Here is a 20,768-nt window from a genome sequence, read left to right as displayed (position 1 = left end):
TTATTCATCCACTCTGTCTGAAGATATGTCCCTTTTGCTGAGATTGTCATATCCATTAAGGTAGTCTAATGCAATAAAGTATTGAAATTATACAATGTATATAAATCACCTTTTTTTGGTTCCATGCTTATCAAGCTTCTCCCTGATAATTTGTTTTTTGTTGTAACTTATCAACAGGGAGCAAATGTACTTATACAAATGTGCATGTCAAGTCAGTTGCGCAGATGTTTCTCATTTTAAATTGACAAAACGGCCTCTCTGAGGTCTCTTAGTATGAGTTAGCATCTTTATAGACAAATCATTCTTATTAACTGAAACATAGCGAATGGTAGAGTCTCAGCACACAAAGCTAAGAGTCTAAGCCTGGACTATGGTAAGGTCACCAGGCAAATAAATAAATACTACCCCATGGCAATCTAAGTGACCAATTGGCCTTCCATATAAAAACACCTCTTCATTTTCATTGCATGTACAGGTAGCATACAGACTCTGCCTGGAGTACATAATGGGGCATAAGAGGGTAGAAGCTAATCCTTCAGCTGAGGCTTGACTTTGCCTGGTAGACTACTCCAGAAAGAAGATATTTCGATCACAAAGAGCTGAACCTGTGGAAAAACATGGGAAGAGAAAAGATTGGAATATCTGAATATAAAGGATGCTTTGGAGAGGGATGAGAGATGACATTGGAAAATACAGAACATGACAAAATCAGGAAAGATTTTTGTATATTTTTGCATCATTTACATAATGTATTCAGTGCCTTACAATGTGCTAGGCTCTTTTATAGAACTTTGGGTTAGATACATCATTAAATGGAAAGTTGGACTTAAGAATAAGTTAATGGAGACCCCCAAAAAAAGTTTAACCAGAGAATTAATATGTTTCTTTGAAAAATATTCAGTGTGACTGATAATGTACAAAAGAGAATTTACATAGCAGGACTGAGATTGGGATTCTTAGAAAGGCCTACTTGCAAGGTTGTCCTTCGGCCGGTGTCTAAAAACTTTGATTTCAGAATGGTTCCCAAAATTCCCTAACTTATTAAATGGCTCATTATGCCTAAACTGTTTATATAAACAATGTAGTTTATGTTGAACATAAATCCTTCTTTCCTTCTTGGAATCTAGAATTTTGGAATGTGCTATATGACCAGTCACCAATAAAAACAATATGCACTGAGTTTCTAATGAGCTCGTCTAGCAGATAACATTTTACATATGTTGTTAGAATTCAATGCTGAAGAAATTTAATATGTCCTGTGAGTGTTCAGGAAAAAACTCTGTGAAGCTTTGCCTAGTTTCCTCTTGACTTTACTTCATGTCTATGTCTTTTCCCTTTGCTAATTTTTCTTTCTATCACTTCACTGTAATAAATCTTAGCTGTGAGTACAACTATATGCTAAGTCATGCAAGTCCTCCTAGAAAATCATTGAAGCTGGATATGGTTTGTGGACTTCCAACAAAGATAAATAGGGGGAGGGCAAGACTGGATATGGGCAAAAACAAAGGAAGTAGTTAATGATCAGAAGGAAATTCAAAAGTAATATTTAGAATTTTTTAACAGGATATTGGATGAACTATATTATTATTAAGCAATATATTTTTAAAATTCTGAGAAGCAGAAAATTTGAGTAGAAAATTATTATATTTTAAACCTAGCACAATTAAATTAGCTTCTGGATATCTAAAAAGAATAATGTAATAGGTAATGAGAACATGGGCTTAGAAACTAGGAAAAAGACACCAACTACAGATTTATATGTAGGAATTCAGTCAAGATGGAGGAGTAGGTAAATGCTGTGCTTGCCTCCCCTTACAATCACATCAAATTACAACTAAACTACAGAATAACTACATAATTAGGAATCACCTGAAGTCTGGCTGAACAGAAGTCCTATAACTAAAGATGTACAGAAGAAGCCACCTCAAGACTGGAGAGGAGGAGCTGAAAGGCTGGTCCCACACCCACATGTGGTGGTTTAGAATCCAAAGAAATATCTCTGGCTGCAAAGGACCCCCTGAGAGGTGAGGGTTCCCAGCCCCAAACTAGGTTCTCAAGCCCAGGGCTCCAATGCCAGGGAGAGAAGTCCCCATAACTTCTGGCTGTGAAAACCAGCAGAGATTGTGACTGAGTGAGACAGTGGGCTGCTGGAGTCCCAGGCATTCCTCTTAAAGGGCCCATGCACAGATTTACTCACTCAAGGACTCACCTGTTCTGAGCTCAAGCACTGGTTGAAAGGAAACAGGGACATACAGAGAAGAACTGAATTGCCAGGCTTCAGAGTAAGGGGTTGCTAGCAGAGGGCATTGTTCCTTTGTTGAGCCCACCCCCTACCCACTTCAGACACAGGCAGTTGCCATATAAATCTCCATCAACCAGGCTAACACTGGTCTCTCTGCCCAGGTGATTCCCTGAGACCCTGCCTATTCTAGAGCATCATTTGCCTGCCTTTGGGAATGACACACCTAAAAGGCAGACAGGGCAGACACCAATCCCTGCTAAAGCAAATCTTGTTCTATAGGGTCAGTACCTGCACAACTGCTCCTCCACTGTAGTCATGGGCAGTCCTCATAGCTTGAGGGTCAGTCCCTCCCACTGACATGCAAATAGCAATCAAGGCTCAACTACAACAGGAGGGCTAAACAGCCCAATAAGAGACACACCTGGAGCACCCAGCTAGGTGACCAGGGAGACTATGCTATTGTGTCCCATAAGATGCCTACTAAATAAGGCCACTCTATTAAGACCAGAAGACATAGCAGCCCCACCTAACACATAGACAGAAACACAGGGAGGCAGCCAAAATGGGAACATGAAGAAACATATCCCAAATGAAACAACAGAACAAAGCTCCAGAAAAAGAATTAAACAAAATGAAGATAAGCAATCTCCCAGATGCAGAGTTCAAGACACTTGTTATAAGAATGCTCAATGATCTCAGTGATAATGTCGACGAAGAGATAGAAAACATAAAAATAAAAACCAAAAACATAAAAAAGAACCAGTCAGAAATGAAGAATGCAATAACTGAAAAGAAGAATACATTAGAGGAAATCAACAGATTAGATGAAGCAGAGGATCGAATCAGCAATTTAAAAGATAAGGTAGCAGAAAATACCCAATCAAACAGTAACAAGAAAAAAAGAAAAGAATGAAGATAGTTTAAGAGACCTGTGGGACATCAAGTGTACCAATATTTGCATCATAGAGGTATCAGAAGAAGAGTGAGAACAAAGAATTGGATACCTATTTCAAGAAATAATGACTGAAAACTTCCCACACCAAGACACATCATAATTAAAATACCAAGGGTTAAAGACAAAGAGAGGATCTTAGGAGCAGCAAGAGAAAAGCAGTTAGTTACTCCCATAAGACTGTCAGCTGATTTCTCAACAGTAACTTTTCAGGCCAAAAAAGACTGGCATGAAATATTCAAGGTGATGAAAAGTAAGGATCTATAACCAATGTTACTTTACCCAGCAAAAGTATCATTTAGAATTGAAGGATAGATAAAGAACTTCCCAGACAAGAAAAAGCTAAAGAAATTCTTCAACACCAAATCAATATTACAAAATGTTAAAGGGACTTCTTTAGGAAGGAAAAAGGGGGGAGATCAAAAATATGAATACTAAAATGGCAAAAACTACATATCTATTAATAATTACTTCAAACATAAATGAATTAAATGCTTCAATCAAAAAACACAGGATGGCTGAAATGGTAAGAAAAGACCCTGCCTACAAGAGACCCATTTCAGATTGAAAGACACACACAGACTGAAAGTAAAGGGATGGAAAAAGATATTTCATAAAAATGGAAATGAAAAAAAGTTGGAGTGGCAATACTTATATTAGACAAAGTAGACTTTAAAACAAAAACCATAATAAGAGACAAAGAAGGACCCAATAATCTCACTTTTATCTGAAGAAACCCAAACTGCTATTTCAAAGGGACATGTGTATCCATATGTTCATTGCAGCATTCTTTACAATATCCAAAATATGGAAGCCACTTTGGGTTTCCGTCAATGGATAAATGGATAAACAGGTGGCCATTTGCAACATGTGCTGAGTAGAATAAGTCAGGCAGAGAAAGACAAATACCTTATGGTTTCGCTTATATGCAGAATCTGAAAAACAAAAAATAAACCACCAAATGAAAAAGAACTCATAGATACAGAGAATATTTGGATGGTTGCCAGAAGGGATGAGGGTTGGGAGATTTGTGAAAAAGGGGAGGGGATTAAGAAGTACAAATTGGTAGTTACAAAATAGTCATGAGATGAAGTTCAGCATAAGAAATATATTGTTTTAACTACATTGTAATCTAGGGATGGTGTCAGATGGGTACTGGATTTATTGCAGTGATCATTTTGTAAGCTACATATTTGTCTAATCACTATATTGTATATCAACAGTTATTGAAAACTAAAAAAGATTATTTAAAAAAATATATGTGTATGTGTGTCATTGACATGTAAGAGAATATCTATTATATACCTGAGGAATATTTATAAAATGAGAAGATCAAAGATTTAAGTATAGAGATATCAACATTCAGGAGTTAAATGTAAGAGGAGGATCCTACAAAAAAATATCTAATGGTGAGAAACTTGAAGGAATAGTATCAAATGTTACAGAAAAATCAAGTATGGAGGTAACTGAACAGTGCCCATGGGATTTGCCATACTAGAGGTTTCAAAGGCCTTGTAGGGAACAGCCTTTCTAGAGTATATGTGGAAGAGCTCAACAGAGGGATGAAACAGGTTAATGAGTGAGGAGGCAATAAGGAAATGGAGATCCCCAAAATAATTAAGATAATATCCTGAAACAGAGGACAGGTGAATGGAATACCTGGGAGGTCCTGTGTGTGGCACTTGTTGATGGACTAGACATCCCAGCAAGGTATATACTTATAAGTATAGTAAAAATGAAGGTATGTAGACGTGAGCCATCTCCTATTAGCTCATTCCAAGTTCATATATGAGCAAATCTATCAATGAAATACATACATTTCCTTATTAACTTCCACCCTTCCCAAATCTCTTTGGTCCTAAAATTCCAATTGTGCCCATCTGAGTCAGGTTCTCAATAGCATCTCTATTAATAGATTCACATAAAATAAACATAGGCCTTCAACAAGTGCATTAAAAAATTCCCACAAAAAAAAAAATTCCCACAATAATAGATTCCCTGAAATTAGTCTTTCAATTCTCTTACCTGATTTTCCAACCTGTGTTTTCAGTGGTGGTGAGCTTTATGATCTAATAACTATTTCCTTGGTCACTTTGTAGGAAATAAAGTGTTTTAAACTGTAGCTTATGAAAACTTAATGAGGTTAATGTCATCCATCTAATTCATAAATTCATGAGTATTATGACCACATATACGAGATTTTCAAAACAGAATATAGTTCATATCTTTTTATCTTTTTCTCAAAAATTAAAGTTAAATAAATGTATAATTAAATGTGGTTTTATTATTTCTCTAAGATTATTCATATAAATAAATACATAAATAAAACCATAAAATGTCAGACACTGGGCAGAAAATATAGTCATAATATCTGTAAAATATTCATCATTCTTCATTTCTGTTAGAATGTGGAATGAGGAGAAGGTAGAGGCCAAGAGGCTGAATTCAAATTAAAATGTCCTCAAGCTAAATGGCAAAAAAAAAAAGAGGGCAGGTTAAAAAAAAAAAAAAAGCAAAACAACAACTACAACAACAACAGAAAAAAAAACATAAAACAAAACAAAACAAAACAAAAAACATCTATCCAGCAGCCAGTGTTGGCATGAGCTCTTAGAGAAAGTACCCCAGGCCCTCTGGAAAACTGCTTTCATAGGGAAGAAAAATAAAATGTTAGGCATCCTCTCAGTATCACATGATTTTCTTTTGTCTATGGTAATAACAAATTAATAATAGTTAATTTCATAATTTACTGTATACTAACCACTTTTACAAGGCTTGTCTTATATAATTTATTAAATCAATCTTAAGTATTGATACAGTTAATATCACAGTTCTGCATATGAGATACCTAAGGCGTGAAAGGTTGAGTAACTAACCCAAGACTCCATGATTAGTGAACAAAGAAGTCAGGATGTGAACCCCGCGGTCTAAGTCTTTATCACTATGCCACCTCATGACTATAAGGTGAGATATTTTGAGATCTGCCCTGGCCTGGCAAACATAGGTGGTACTTATAGGAACCTGGCATGGAAGTAAATTATTTCCCTTCTATGAGGCATGCCTATAGAGAAAGCTGGTGAGTTCTGTTTCAGTGATGAGATTGTATAATTATGTGTCTATAGCACTTCATATTGTACTACCCACCCCCACCCCCCACATATTGTCTCATTGTCAGCACTCACAACAATCATGTTGATAAGAACAGGCTGGACTCAGAGTCTTTTGTCTCTAAGACTACGGCATTTTCACTGTAACACTTTACTTAAATAGACCTCTTTGGGTAATTAGAATAGGGTAAGTCAGACATCCACAGTGTACACACAAATTGAGCTCTGAAAGAAAACTTACTGATTAGCCCAAAAGGAAATGTGAGGGTTCAGTGACAATTTTTCAGCTGATATGGAGAAATGCAATATGTACTGATTCTCTGCCCATAACTATTTCGGTTTTTCCTGCAATTCCTTGGATGGAATCCTGATCTTCCCACTCCAGGAAAGTGCTGACTGCAGTTTTTCAAGTGATAAGAAATGCCTAAGGGATGCTGCTCTAGTAAAGAACTCAGAGAAGAAAGAGCTGGCTGGCACGCTTTGGCACAGAAGCTGAGGAGATGGGGGACATGATGATGGTTCACAATTCCTGATACAGCCTTTCCAGGAGTGATGGATAATTAAGAATGGTACCCAGAGACAAAAAGCCAATCTATACAAAGTGGTTATATTCCTGATCTATGATGCTTTATTTGAGTCCAAATTTAAAATATGGCTGTGCAATCGATATCTAGGCTTTCCCCTCGGTGTTTGACTTCCAATCAAATATATGTAAAAACAGATTTTTCCCATGTAGCTCTCAAGTTACATTTAGGAATGAAAGAAAGAAAAAGGAGTGGCAAGAGAAAATCTTTGCAGAAAATTGACCAAAATAATTTTTCACATAGTTATAGATAAAAGATCCATTTTTTAAAAAAATAACTAAAATAAAGGTATGAATTTTAAAAATTTATTTGGATTGTTTCTCTTTTAAATAATGGAAAACAAAAACGCTTTTACTCATTTATGCTAAAATCAGTTGATTTTCTGGTTTGATAAGCAGGACTTCTTGAAAATGGGAAATAAACAGGTGTGAGAAAATTAAAATTCTACATGTAAATGACACATAGATGCCACTATTGCTGTGGCAGAAAACCGTTTCTGGTATGAATGACATCAGCAGCCTCACCCAGGTGTATTCCTGGAGCATCCACTGAATATCCATCGCCATGCTGAGAATTCCTTAGAACGAAAGGCTTTTTCCATCCTCTTACACTGAGCTTACACCTGTGGGTTCAAAATAATGTCAAATGTGGTACAAAAAGTCTACAAAAGATGATAAGACTGAATTTGGGAGCAGAAACAGAACCAGACATTTTAATTGTCAGTAAACAGGGTTTGTAACGTGGGCAACTGCCTAAACACCTAAAAATACAAAAGTCACCACTAAAGGCCCATGAAGGATCTCTAATAGATAGTAGCATCAGAAACTGTATATTGGTTAGGGGATACATTCAGTCATGAATAATAGAAACAATCCCTCATCTCCTCCAAAAATGTAACAGTGGCTTAAACAAATTTAGGCGTGTTTTACATACCTAACAAGAGGTTCCAAGTAGGAAATCTAGGGCTAATTTGACAACTCTTCAGTGCCACTTGGGAGCCAGGCTAATTCCAGCCTCCCAGTTTACCATCCTTCTGTTTGCTTTTTTTTTTTTTTTTTTTTTGTATGGTTACCTCATTATCATAAGATGGCTACTTTACATCCAGCACTGAGCTAATGATCTGGAGAAGGTAAAAGGTGAATACCAAAGGGTAAAAGGTATATACAAGCTGAGTCTCTCCCTCTTTGAAAGACCCTTATTTGAAGTTTTACCCAGTAAATTCTAATTTTATCCCATTGGCCATCTCTGGCTGCCAGGAATGCTAGGAAGTGTAGTACTTCTGTTGAGATGAAGTATGGTAACCTAAACAAAACTGACAACAAGAATGGAAAACAGGAAGATGGATACCATGAAGGCACCTTGCAGTTTTGTCACGGACAGGAAAAGGAACAGGGAATAGCATGGCTGCCACTCAGTGTCAACCTCAAAAGTCAAGAATAGACATCAGACATATAGACATCTTTATTTCTCTTCATTAATCTATTTTAATTATCCATAACTTTATCCACATCCTTTGTATTTTCAGGCTACAACAGAGGTTGCCTCCTGCTCCATAAAATAATAATTCATCTGACTACTCTTTGTTCAGGCTTTGTATTTACCAAGCACTAGTTTTATAATATTAGAAATCTATGGCTAACATTTATTTAATAGTTATTGGGCTTCAGGAACCATACATATTATCTTATATAATCCTTAACACATTTCCATTAATTAAATATTACTATTTCATTTTTGTCTGTTTTGTTGACCCTTGTATTCCAAAGTGCTTACAATAATGTCTAAAAATGTCCCAATTAATATTTGTGGAATAAATGAATCCCCGTTTTCAAACTGGAAATTTGAAGCATAAATAAATAAGCATATTTATATGTTGTATTACATCTAATTTTAGCAAGTGACAGAGCCAGAATATAAACCCCTGTTGTCTGAATCCAGAACCTATGTCCTTACCATTCTGACAGCTGATCTTGAGTAGAAATAAACAATTTTCTGGTGTGAAAGAGTATGCTTTAGTTGTCAATTAGCATTCTCAGTTTCTAATGCAGTCCTGGAATATCTTAGGTGCCAATAAACACTTCCAATGATTAATGATAGGCAGAAGAGCAGACAGTGACTGGTAGACTTACAAATTCCAATGTTATACCAGTTTTGGGACATTGTGATGGGCCTGGCAAAGTCAGACAAATTCTTTCAGATACTGAAGCAACCTAACTTAGAAATCTCCAGGGAGAACATTCTTCAGTCTCTTTATATAAAGCTTTCCTTCGTTATATTTTGAAATCACTTTCAAAATACAAAGTAAAACAAAAAGCATAACTAAATATTTTTTTAAAAAATTAAAGGAGTAAGAAATAGCACTTAAACTAAGTTTTTAAACAAAGTTGTATGATTTTAGGCCTTGACATCTGCTGTTTCTTCTGCCTGCAACTTTCTTCCAGCAGACATATGTATAACTAACTCTCTTCCTCAGATCTCTGTTCAAATCTCATATCCTCAGGGATTCTATCTCTGACCCTTCTATGTAAAATAGTTACACTTTCTATCCACGTATCTTGATTTATTTTTCTTCATAGCACATAATGGTACTAGACAGTACATTGTATATTCATTTTTGTGTTGACATCCTCCCACTAGATAGTAAGAGTCCTAGGAAGAAGGTCTTTGTCTCATTTGGTTACCACCATACCCTCAGAACTTATAATAGTATCTAACACACTGTAGGATGTCACTGACTATTAATTCAGAGAATAAATGAATCAATAAAGTTAATTCAAGAACGCGGAAAATAAAGAAAGCAGATATCAGTACAATGTGCTCTTAAGAAAGTGACTGACTACAGCCAAAACAAAGATAACTAAGATCAGGTCCTGTACTAATATAAACATCAGTTATATCAACTAAAATTAGTATTCTTTTGGCTCTTCTCCTAAAAGAAAATATGTACATTTTCCTCCAGTGAAAGAAGAGGTTGATGTAGTTCTGAATTTTAGTTCATGGATACCATGGGAACAGCTTACGTTCTGTAATCAGTTATCCAATTTAAGAAAATTTCAAATGTTGTTTAAAAAGAAACAACCTCCAGAGACCCTAACTGATATTACTGGTGGTTTTAGATATAGTACTAGAAATTATAAAGTTAAATATCGACAAACACAATAAGGAATGAAAGTAATGATACAATCATTCTGCCTTCAAGAAATAAAATTTTAATGCTGCACCAATCAGTCATTCCCTAACTGTTCAGAAGAGAGTTATAAGTGTTGAATTGAATTGTGTTTGATAAAAAAGATTTATTAGTAGACATAAGCAAGATCCTATTGACTCTAAAAGAAGAATTATCACCACAATGGTTGTTGAATCATCAATTCGAAGAATATTTTAAATGAATTTTATTAATCTCCTTTGTTAGGAAAATCTAAATGTAGGTACATTTTTCTCAGGAAATGAAGCATGTGACCCCTTTAGACACTGTTATGAACTGAATTATATTCCCTCAAAAATTCATGTTTCAGAAGTCCCAGTGGTACTGTGGTATGGCTTTCAAGAGAAAAAGCAGGAGCGACATGACCTCCTGAGGCTTAAGCTCAGATGCAGCAGCGTCATTTCTGCCAAATTTTTTTACCAAAGCAAGTCACAAGGCCAGTCCAGACTCATGGACTAAGGAAACAGACTTACCTCTTGCTGGAAGAATCGGTAAGGTCACGTTGCAGAGGTCATGGATACAGGGAGGCAGCTAATTGCGGCCTTCAGTGCAATCTATTCACTTTAAAGAACCTGAAAAAAGCAATTTACAGAGTGAATATGTGAATGGAAATAGAAGTGAGAGGGGGGCACCATCTGGGGATAAATCAGGACTGACACTTTTTAGGCATAATTATCATAATTTAAGTAACAGTTATACATATAGAAAGGAGTGAGAGTGAAGAGATTATTCTAATTTTTTTAATGAAAGAAAATTCTCTTCTTTAAAGAAAATTTAAAAGAATTTAAATGAAAGGGATCTTAATTAAATAACCTTGACATGGAGATTTTCACTTTCTAAAGTAAATCATATCATGTCATGTCAAAATCTGTGAGTTTAATTTTTCCATTCCTGTTGTATACATATTTCCCTGTAATAACTTTCTTCGTAGAGCACAATAACTACCCAGCTAGTCTGCCAGTTCTCTGAGTGGGAGACTGTCAAGTGGTATATGAGAGTTAGGCAAAAACGCGACCATCTTTCTGCATCATGACACTCACGAATCAGACCAAAAGCTTTCGGTAATGTGAAAACAATATATGAGTTTTATGCCTAAGGATACAGAAATAAAACTGTCATAATCACCATGTTCCCAGATAGAGGAGGCAAAAGTAAAAAAAAAAAAAAAAAAAAAAAAAGTAAGCACCCTTCAGTTTCTTTTAAACCTTCCATATGGTCAAGTTTTGCTTTTGTTGTTTTGTTCTGGTTTGACAATGGTTAAATAAAATGAAAAGGCACATTAATGCTATCTGTAAGGAACTTTTTAAAATTTTTTAATTCATAAGAAAGAATATGTCATTTGAAAAAAGCAAAATTCCTATGCAAAACACAATTATGATAAGTATGTACATCATGTATTCATACACATTCAAGTATGCCAAAAAGTCCTTTATTTTCTATAATTTAACATAAATTTTATTTCGTGTCCTAATTTTTTCAGAGAGGTGAAAACTTAATCTCAGCCAATTCAGTGGTCTCCCATTTTCTGAGTTACATAGACACTCCAGGGAGCTTACATAGTACCAAGGTATTGATAACAGAGGGGTGACACCTAACCTTGTTATCAGCTGTGAACACTGGAATCTACAGAGATGCCACTCTCCCACCTGGGCCTCGGTCATTGTCCCCTACACATCATCAAGCTTTTCCTTGTTCTTGTCAATAAGACCCCATCAGATCCAGCAACTGTCTTCAATACTTCCATGTTCCTGGTCTACATACAGAAACTATTAATTTTTCTTTCCACAGGGTGTGAAAATCCTAGCTAGTCTATTTTAAGGTCCTGTGTGCCAAGATAAGCTATTCAGTCAATTCAGCCTTCTAAGGTTTTATCTTTTCTTAGCGATTTAACTAAGAAAGCAGGCACATGTCTTTTTCCTTTTGGACCCCAAAAAGGCAAACTGGATTTCATCTTCCTGCCTCTCTGGGGCTCAGTTGTGGAAGCAAAATAAAGGACTTTTGACCCTGGACTATTCACAGATACACTCAAAACTTCCCCTCTAACTCTTTTCCCTCTTATGCACATAAGAAATCTTTCCTATATGTGTGTGGGGTAGGAAGGTTGTCCTCTCTCATATTTTCTCTTACATCTTTCATTAATATTATGAGCAACTTTTGTTGCTCTAGGGAGAGGAAGCGGATATGATACATTTAGTTTAGGGCTTAGAGTAAAAAACAGTCAATTTCTTTAAAATAAGATCTGAACCTCCTTCTACGTTTAATTCTAATATTTCACTGTCCTCTATTATTTAATAAAAATTAGAAACATCACTTTATTTATAAACAGAAATAAACATACTCCTCTAAGGAGTAGAAGTCAGAAACAGACTCTTTTTTGTTTTATTTTTTTCTATTTGTTGCTCTATATTTTCCCCCATGAAACAGCCTAACTCTAAAAGGAGAAAAGGTCAAAAAGGAAAAGAAAATATAAAGACACAATAGTCATTAGTAATTCAAAAATAGTAGCCTTCCACACAAACCGCAGTAGTCATGTTTGCTTTATGCGGAATTATTTTTCTCTTGGAAATATTGTTTTCTCGGACAGCACAGAGTTATGTATCAGCAATCTCATCCCAAATGTAGGTCAAAATCAATTCCATTTCATGAAATACTTGATAATGGATTCTAAAGTAAGATAGTTAGAGAAGACAGTGGACTACTTTGCACTTAGTAGAAAAAGAAGCTGACTTCTTGAAAGATTGATATGGACCTTTCCTTCATTTAATTCTAGTATAAATATGTTTAATGGCACATTAATAAAAATTAGAAATATTTTATTTATAAACAGATTTATAAAAACAGTCCACCTATTGACTATCCATCTATTCACCTAATTTAAAAATTTATCCGAGGCTAACAATCTTCTTTCTTACCACTACCCACTGGGATCAGACAACTAATAAGAAGAATGATCTGGAAATACTTCACACAGACTGGATGAGTATGTATGTTTGGGTTTGTGTTTATATGTACGTGTTATATATGTTAGCTGAATTTCAAGACCAAATAGAAATTCTTTATTGTTCTGGTACAATGTAATTCAAAGTTTATCAAACTAAAATCCTAACTTTCCTGGGAGTTCAGAGTCATATTTGAGGGGAGGGGGCAATGAGTCCTCATAATTGACAACTATTTATGTCTTTTCCCCTTTTTGTTGATTTAGGAAATTAAACATTTACTATGCTATCTTATCCCTGAGTCCACTGAAAGCACAGTCTCAGTAATGCCATCTTGGTTTCAGATAGTTTATTTGGGACAAGATCAGAGGAAATATAAATAATGGAGCAGGAAGAGTGACATTAGAAAAGGTGGAAAGTTAATAAAGTATGTTTATTTAGCTGGTTACAACATAAGACAACCGGGATCAAATCCTCCTGGGGAACCCATGAGGGGCCATGTAGAAAATGCCTCAGCTTAAACTCACTGAAGAACAAGCGAATAGGGCATTTATATACCTACTCACATCCTCATTTCTGGGGAGATGCCCCCAAGATTGTCAACTCCTCTCTCACTTCCAGCCTGCTCCTATTCACAGGGGCTGAGTCTACTGTGGTTTTGGAAACACACAGTGAAGCCCGTTGTGTGCAACTGAGGAAGGTGATAGCAATGTGTATACCCATCTACATTTAATTTATTGAACTCTCTAAAGCTTTTTCTCTTTGAACAAATTATGATAATACTTGCTTTGCCTTTCTTTCAGGATGTAGTACTTTCTAGGATTTTTACAGGCGTATCAGTTCAATTAGTCCTTGCCACCCAATGTGTGATGACAGGCAGGTAAATATTGACCCTATTTACAGGTGAGAAATCAGAGGTTCAGACAGGAAAATTAACTTTGTGGACCTTCAAACCTCTTCACTGATATTCTTTTCAATATACTAAACTGCTTCTGTTGAACTAACAGATCTAAAATTTAGAAAGAACTTTGAAGTGCACAAAGACTCTTGGATTAAGCCACAGTGATTCAAACTATAAATTCCACCCTGTAACTTTCAGTCATCAGGATAAAGAGAAAGAGAGAGAGAGAGACAGAGAGAGACAGAGAGAGAGAGAGAGAGAGAGACAGAGAATGCCTTACTCAGAACTCTTTTGGCTTTGACTGGCAGAAACCCAGCTTAGGCAAAGAAGGAATTTATTGACTCAGGTAACCAAAAACTGGACAGGGAGTCCTCTAGGTGACTTTGTTTCTGTTTATTGGTTCCCTTTGCGTCTACTATAAACCATCTTTTTCTCCAGGCTCGAGTGCATGTCTAGTCTATTCAGAATTTAAGACACTCCTACAGAATTGAGAAAAGGGAAACCGGAGCGGGATCTCTCTAAACTAAAGTTTAAAAATCCCAGAAAAGAGCTCTGGTTGGCCCAGCTGCTGTCAGGCATGCACCTGTTAATAGATAATTGGTACCAGAGAAGCAGGATTGGCTTGAACTTTCACATCTCCAAACTCTGAGGGAACTTAGAGTAGAAGCATTTGTTGGAAAAGTTAGAAAGTAAATTTTGGGGCAAATATATCAATTGCTATCTGTCTATTCCAGAGAAGAAAATAATGTCACATCTACTTTCTTAATATTGATTTCATTATACATAAAAGCTTAAATTATTTTTATTTCTTTCTGGCTTTTCATGTTTTTCTTAAGTATACTTGACCAAGTTGGCCAAACTGCTCTGATGTTTTGACCCTACTTAGGCATAATCATTATCTTAACTGAGGGAAGAAATCCCTTCAGAATTGAGATGCAAAATTATTTTTCTGTTAAGTATTAGTAATTGTCTGTTAAGATCTGGGCTATACCTATCTATGAATGTTCCTTTGGTGAAAGAAATGGAAACTTATACCAAGAGAAGATTAAAGTGGAAAAAGATGATAGCCAGATCACTGTCTTTAAAAAGACAGTAGAGTGCAGGGATTTAAAACACAAACATTGAAATCCTTATTCATATTCAGAACCCAGCTCTACCACTTACCTAGCTGTGTGACCTTGAGCTAGTTACATCACCTTTCTGATCTTTAGCTTTCTCATTTGTAAACTAAGAATAATAATAGTACTCACCTCACGGAGTTGTTGTAAGCACTGTTATGAGTTAATACATCTGGCACAGATAAAGTTACCTATTATTTTTATTATATTGAATGCCTCCAATATAATGGGCTAGATATTTTGAGAATTAAGAGAAGAGATGCCCAAACAGAAATATAAGCATTTATGTTCAGGAGCTCTTTTTAGGGAATGGAATAAAAAGGTTAAGGATTACCTTGACAAAACAAAAAGTGAAAAGTTAGTTCTTGTATAATGCATTAAATAAAGTCAGAGTGTGATGGAAAGAGATACCTGGAGATGGGGAAGAAGACCCACACAGACAAGAGTTGAAGGTGACTGAAAGATGGTGTGAGTAATCACAGAAGGAAAGCTACAAGGATAAATTAGAAAGAGCTTAAAGTTGGAAGGAGAAAGTTAGGAAGGCTTCAAAAGACCAGAAATACATTTCATATTGCAGAGAGTGTGCACCAGTGAAGAATGAATATCAAGACCTTTATAAAAGAGACAAAACAGCTGACAGGAAGAAAACAGTCCCTGTGTTGGGAGAATAATTTAGAACAGCAGTTGGCTTATTCTGCTCTTGCAGCTACAACTGTCAGCACTCTGGTAAGATCATGTGATTGGGGAAGGTGATTAATTAACAAAGAGAAGAGGTAGAGAATTGTGAAAGTAGTAGGCAAAAACATGTCCTTATAATTAAGAAATCAGTTGGAACCAAATAAAACTGTAAATATTAAAGCTCCAAGCACATCCAGTCAATGAATATAATCTTTCTCATTTGTTTAATGATTCCCATTGATGTGCATTTCAATGGGGACAATATGTTCAAGGTTGACAGAGCAGCTTTGAATGTGCATAGAAAATGTAGAGTTGATTTATGTAGACCATAGAACTGTATCAAGGTCTGAATCTATCGTGATCAAATGACAAATTTGGCCCTCTAACGCTCTCTAAATGGACCATAGAAAAGAGTCTTTGGATTGGCAGCAGAGCTCCAACACTGTGTGCAACCTTGGACTTTTCTTAACTTCTTCAAGCCTCAATTCTTATATCTATAAAATTAGAATAACAATGTAAAGTGCCAGGCACAAAGTAAATAAGACATGTATAAGTGTCCACTAGTATAATCTTTGTAGGGGATACCATCTCCCTTTTCAAATTCACTGACTAGATCCATTCTATTAACTCTTAGTTTTGACATATATTTAAAAGTAAAAGGTTTAAATTATTTCAAAATATTTTTTCTTAATAACTATTTATTTTATTTATTTATAAAAATTAATAAAAATGAGGGGAAAGGAGGCAAAGTCCTAAGCCAGCACACCTGTTCCCAGCAGTGGCTGGGTATGGTCATCACTCTTGTCATCAAATAAAAAACATCAACACTTACATTCACACTGGCCATATTCCCCACATTGATTATAAAGATTAAATCTCTTCACATAAAAGTCTTAGATTTGTGTTGGTCCTACGAGGGCAAACACACATTATCTGCATCTAGGAATTTTATTTCTAATTTGAATGAAATGGTTTTCTGGAAAAGAGAGGCTTGAAAAGCTGTGCTTTTGTACTTTCCATGGAAGTTTTGACCAATAAACTAAGGTGTCATATCAGAACACCCAACCTCTAATGCAAAAGAGACTCCAGATGCATTTTTTCAAAATAAAAGGGAATGCATTAGCAGAATAGCCTCTCCAAAGTGAGAAAGATAGAGGTCCCTGAAATGGCTGCTCACTTTGGAGAAGCCTCCAGCCACACCTCTCCTGACAAATGCACGCCTAAGGGACACAACCCTGTGCTATTTGCAGCTGAGTAGAGGTCATGCTAAAGACAAGATATTTCAGTAAAAGAACTTTTCCATCAACAAATACTCTCCAAACTCTAGTGGCCACAAGGCACTACCTTACCTTTGAACAAGTTAGAAATCCTTATTCCAAGAATGGAAAATATTCAAGCAACATTTCCCCTGGTCATTTATAATATCAAAAAGTAAAAACTTGAAATATTGCTTTTTATGGCCTAAGGCAATCTCAGTGTTCTTTCTTCAACATGGCAATTATCATCATAGAATATTTCTTTCTGTTAGTTGCATTTAGTAGCTTTAGAGGAAAAACTCGTCTAAATAGATATTCTTTAAGGACTCAAAATCAATAGAGATAAAGGCCAGTCACAGAATTCGATCTAGATGAGACAGATATCAAGAGTATTGGCTGGTTACAAAGAGAGCATCTGAAATTTTAAAATCGTTGGGGAGACTTTGCTGTTTCCCCACAGCATGGCTATGTCAATAGATCTGCCTATTACATCAAGTCGGTGATCATTTCATTATTCCCTAACTAAATTTTTTTAACTTATCTAATTTTTTAATTTATTTTTTAAATTTATTTTTCAGTTATAGTTGACATACAATATTATATTACTTTCAGGTTACAACATAAGTAGTAGACATTTATAGAATAAAGTTATTGCCCTAATAAGTATCATACCTACCTGATACCATACATAGTTATTAAATGTTATTGCCTATATTCCCTATGCTGTACTTCATGTCCCGTGACTATTTTTATCACTTGCAATTTGTACTTCTTAATCCTTTTCACCTTTTCACTGCTCTTTAACTAAATTAAATAAGTCTTCTGAGTCTGAGCCACCATAGGATAAGAGCTCACCACGGTCCACAACTACTCCCAGTCGCCCCCAATCAGCAGGTCCACCAGTCCTATTCCACTGCTTCCCTGACACCTGGCTTCCATTTTGCTTCCATATATTGATCTAATTCTCCATGAAGCCCCCTGGAATGGTGCCACAGTTCCTGACCTTCAGCAAACTTCCAGGACACCACTTCCTGTTTCTGTGCTCTAGCTTGCCACATCAGTGTGTCCAGCCAAGTGCTACGTGCCCAGGTTCAGCCTGACACTGGCCTGACATCCTTCTGACCAGGAGAGTAAAGGGGAGTTTCAAATGATGCTGGAATTTCAGCAGGCCAGATTCAATATAGTGCCTGAGCAACAGACCCATTTCCAATCAGATTTTAATCAAATTACCCATGATCATCAGGGTTCCAGGAGAGGTTAACTCTCAATCTGCAGTTCACAAGTGTCAGTCTTTGTGCAGAGACTCCTAAGCAATTTGGTGTGTGTCAGGGGCAAGACTTCAGTCCCTTTGGAGAAGGAGATGCCTAGCAAAAACACTGTTCCTCAGTCTTAGGTTGGAGGAGAGTCAGAGATAAGTTCATCCCCTCTTGAGACCACATCAAAATTGTAAAGGAGACATGGAACAAACAACAAGCAGAGTCGCCTGGAATCTAGATGAACAGAAGTCCAACTAGGGAGAGAAATAAGAAATCACTCTCCAACAGTTGGAAGGGGCAAAGATGCGAGGCTGCCCAGTCCTGAGCGGATGAGTGAGACAGAAGCTATGGCGGCGGCGGCAGCTGGCAACTGCAGACGCCTCTTAAAGGGACCATATCCATGAGCTGACTTTGGTGTCAACAGACCTGCTCACTCTGAGCACCAGTGCTGGGTCAGCTGCTCGGGAGGCACCACGGACCTACAGGAGGACAATGAGTTGTCAGAGCAAGGGCCAGAGGCAAGTCGTTCTCCCGGGCAGAAGTGCTGGTGGTATCCACTGTTCCTCTGTTGAGCCCTACCTGGTCCCAATGTGTGGATGCTGCACCACCATAGCTGAGACGTCATCGAACTAGACAACAGAGGTTGCTCTGCCCAGGGGATTCTCTGAAACTCAGCCTCCCCCAACTCATGGCCCCACCCAAGCCACAATCAGTTGTGTCCTTAGCAAGTCCTGTGCCACTTGATGAGCAGCACCAAGACTCACATTGGAACCAGCTGGCCTCGGTTTCTGGCATGGAGGGAACTATAAGCACAGCATCTGTGGATTGCTTGCTAAATCTTAACAGGTAGCCCCGGAGGGGCAGAGGCTTGGGCTAAGTTTGGCCTGCAGCTGAACCCCTCTCAGGATTGTGCCACTGGACACCTACTCACAAAGCCGCACTAATAAGACTGAGAGACTCAGGAGCTTTGCTTAATACATAGAAACTGACACAGAGAGGCAGCTGAAATGGGAAGATAAAGAAGCAAAACAATATGAGAGCAAAGAACAGAGATCCAGAAATAATGGAGTTAAGCAATCTAAAAGATGCAGAGTTCAAAACACTGGTTATAAAGATACTCAATGAAATTAAAGGAAGTGTAGATGAACTCACTGAGAACTTTAACAAAGTGATAAAAATCATAAAAATGGAAATGGAAATTATAAAAGGGAACCAGTCAGAAATGAATACATCATTTGAGATGAAGAGCATATTAGAGGGAATCAACAGGGTGGATGAGGAAGAGGATTGAACCACATTTTTATATAGAGGATGAGGAAGCCAAGGGCACTCAATCAGCACGGCAAGAAAAAAGTACCAAAAAATAATAATAATTTAAGGAGTCAATGGGACAAAATTAAGGGTAACAACGTCCATATCGTAGGGGAACCTGACAAGGGAGAACAAGAAGTTAAATATATATTTGAAGAAATAATGATGGCAATCTTCCCTAACCAGGTGAAGGAAATAGACACACAACCCCAGGAAGTTCAAAGAGTCTCAAAAAACAAGAACCCAAAGAGGCCCACGCCAAGACACACCATAATTAAAATGACAAAGGTTAAATACAAAGAGAGAATCTTAAAAGCAACAAGTGAAAAGCAGTTAGTTACCTACAAGAGAGTAGCATAAATGTAGCATAATAGTCAAGAATGTTGTAAAAAATATGTAAGAGGGAAGAGAGGTACTAGATTTAGTGGGTTAATCACTTCGTGAGTTATATAGATCTCATAACTATGCTGTATGATTAAAACTAATATATTATTGTAAGCCAACTATAATTTAAAAAAATAACTCATTGAATTGCACAATGTAAATATGAGCATCTAATTGTCTATTATACTTCAATAAAGCTGGGGAAATAAAGAAAGAGCAATGTGGCTGCAGTAGAGGTGACAGTAGAGACAGGACGAGCTGTTCCCAAGACTGGCTACACCAAGATGTTTTCCCTCCAGCCCCATCCTGTTTCCTCCCACTCCTGATTCTGATGGTAGCATCTAAAGTTTTACTCAGAACTGCCGTCAATCTCCCACCCAAGCGTAGGTTGCCAGTAGGCAGAAAGGCTTGGCACTTATGCAGTTCCCATGAAAAGAGAAGCTTATGCCTGTTTTATTGTTTGGTTTAGTCAGACAGATAGAAATCTCAGATGATGCTGATATGAGTAATGAAGTAATTTATAAAGTGTTTGCCAGCAAATTGATCTTCCTATAATCTGACACATTACATACACAGGCATGCTCTAAGAAATCAGCACACAGATAATAAGTGCAAAGGGGAAAATTCTTCATCGTATCCTTTTTACTTAATTTTAAATGAGGATTTTAAATTCTCCAAATTGTGACACTCCCTTGCCTGCCTGGGGACTTCATGATTTGAACACTGAAAGGTGCCCCATCCCTGGAGCATCCTAAGTTCTGTGCAAACTCGAATGGTTGATCACCTTAATAGAACTTCAAAAACCTGATTAGAGCTTTCTGTATCACAGGTTAAATGT

The 20,768-nt window shown here is 36.8% G+C and overlaps 1 long non-coding RNA gene across 3 annotated transcripts in view; it reads right to left on the bottom strand.

Annotated features, from left to right (window-relative positions):
• LOC107501421 overlaps positions 1-20,768 on the bottom strand; it is a 98,492-nt gene that overhangs the window by 5,662 nt on the left and 72,062 nt on the right. For all 3 annotated transcript variants that reach the window (XR_004955281.1, XR_004955280.1, XR_004955282.1), the window contains exons 2-3: positions 10,564-10,662; positions 7,410-7,507 (exon numbers count right to left, since the gene is read on the bottom strand). This is a non-coding gene — a long non-coding RNA (uncharacterized LOC107501421). The remainder of the gene's footprint in view (positions 1-7,409; positions 7,508-10,563; positions 10,663-20,768) is intronic.

This window comes from Rousettus aegyptiacus, unplaced genomic scaffold, assembly GCF_014176215.1.
Source record: "Rousettus aegyptiacus isolate mRouAeg1 unplaced genomic scaffold, mRouAeg1.p scaffold_m13_p_17, whole genome shotgun sequence".
Lineage (NCBI taxonomy): Eukaryota > Metazoa > Chordata > Mammalia > Chiroptera > Pteropodidae > Rousettus > Rousettus aegyptiacus.
The sequence above is the reverse complement of the archived record's forward strand: the minus strand, read 5'-3'. Positions and strand labels throughout refer to the sequence as shown.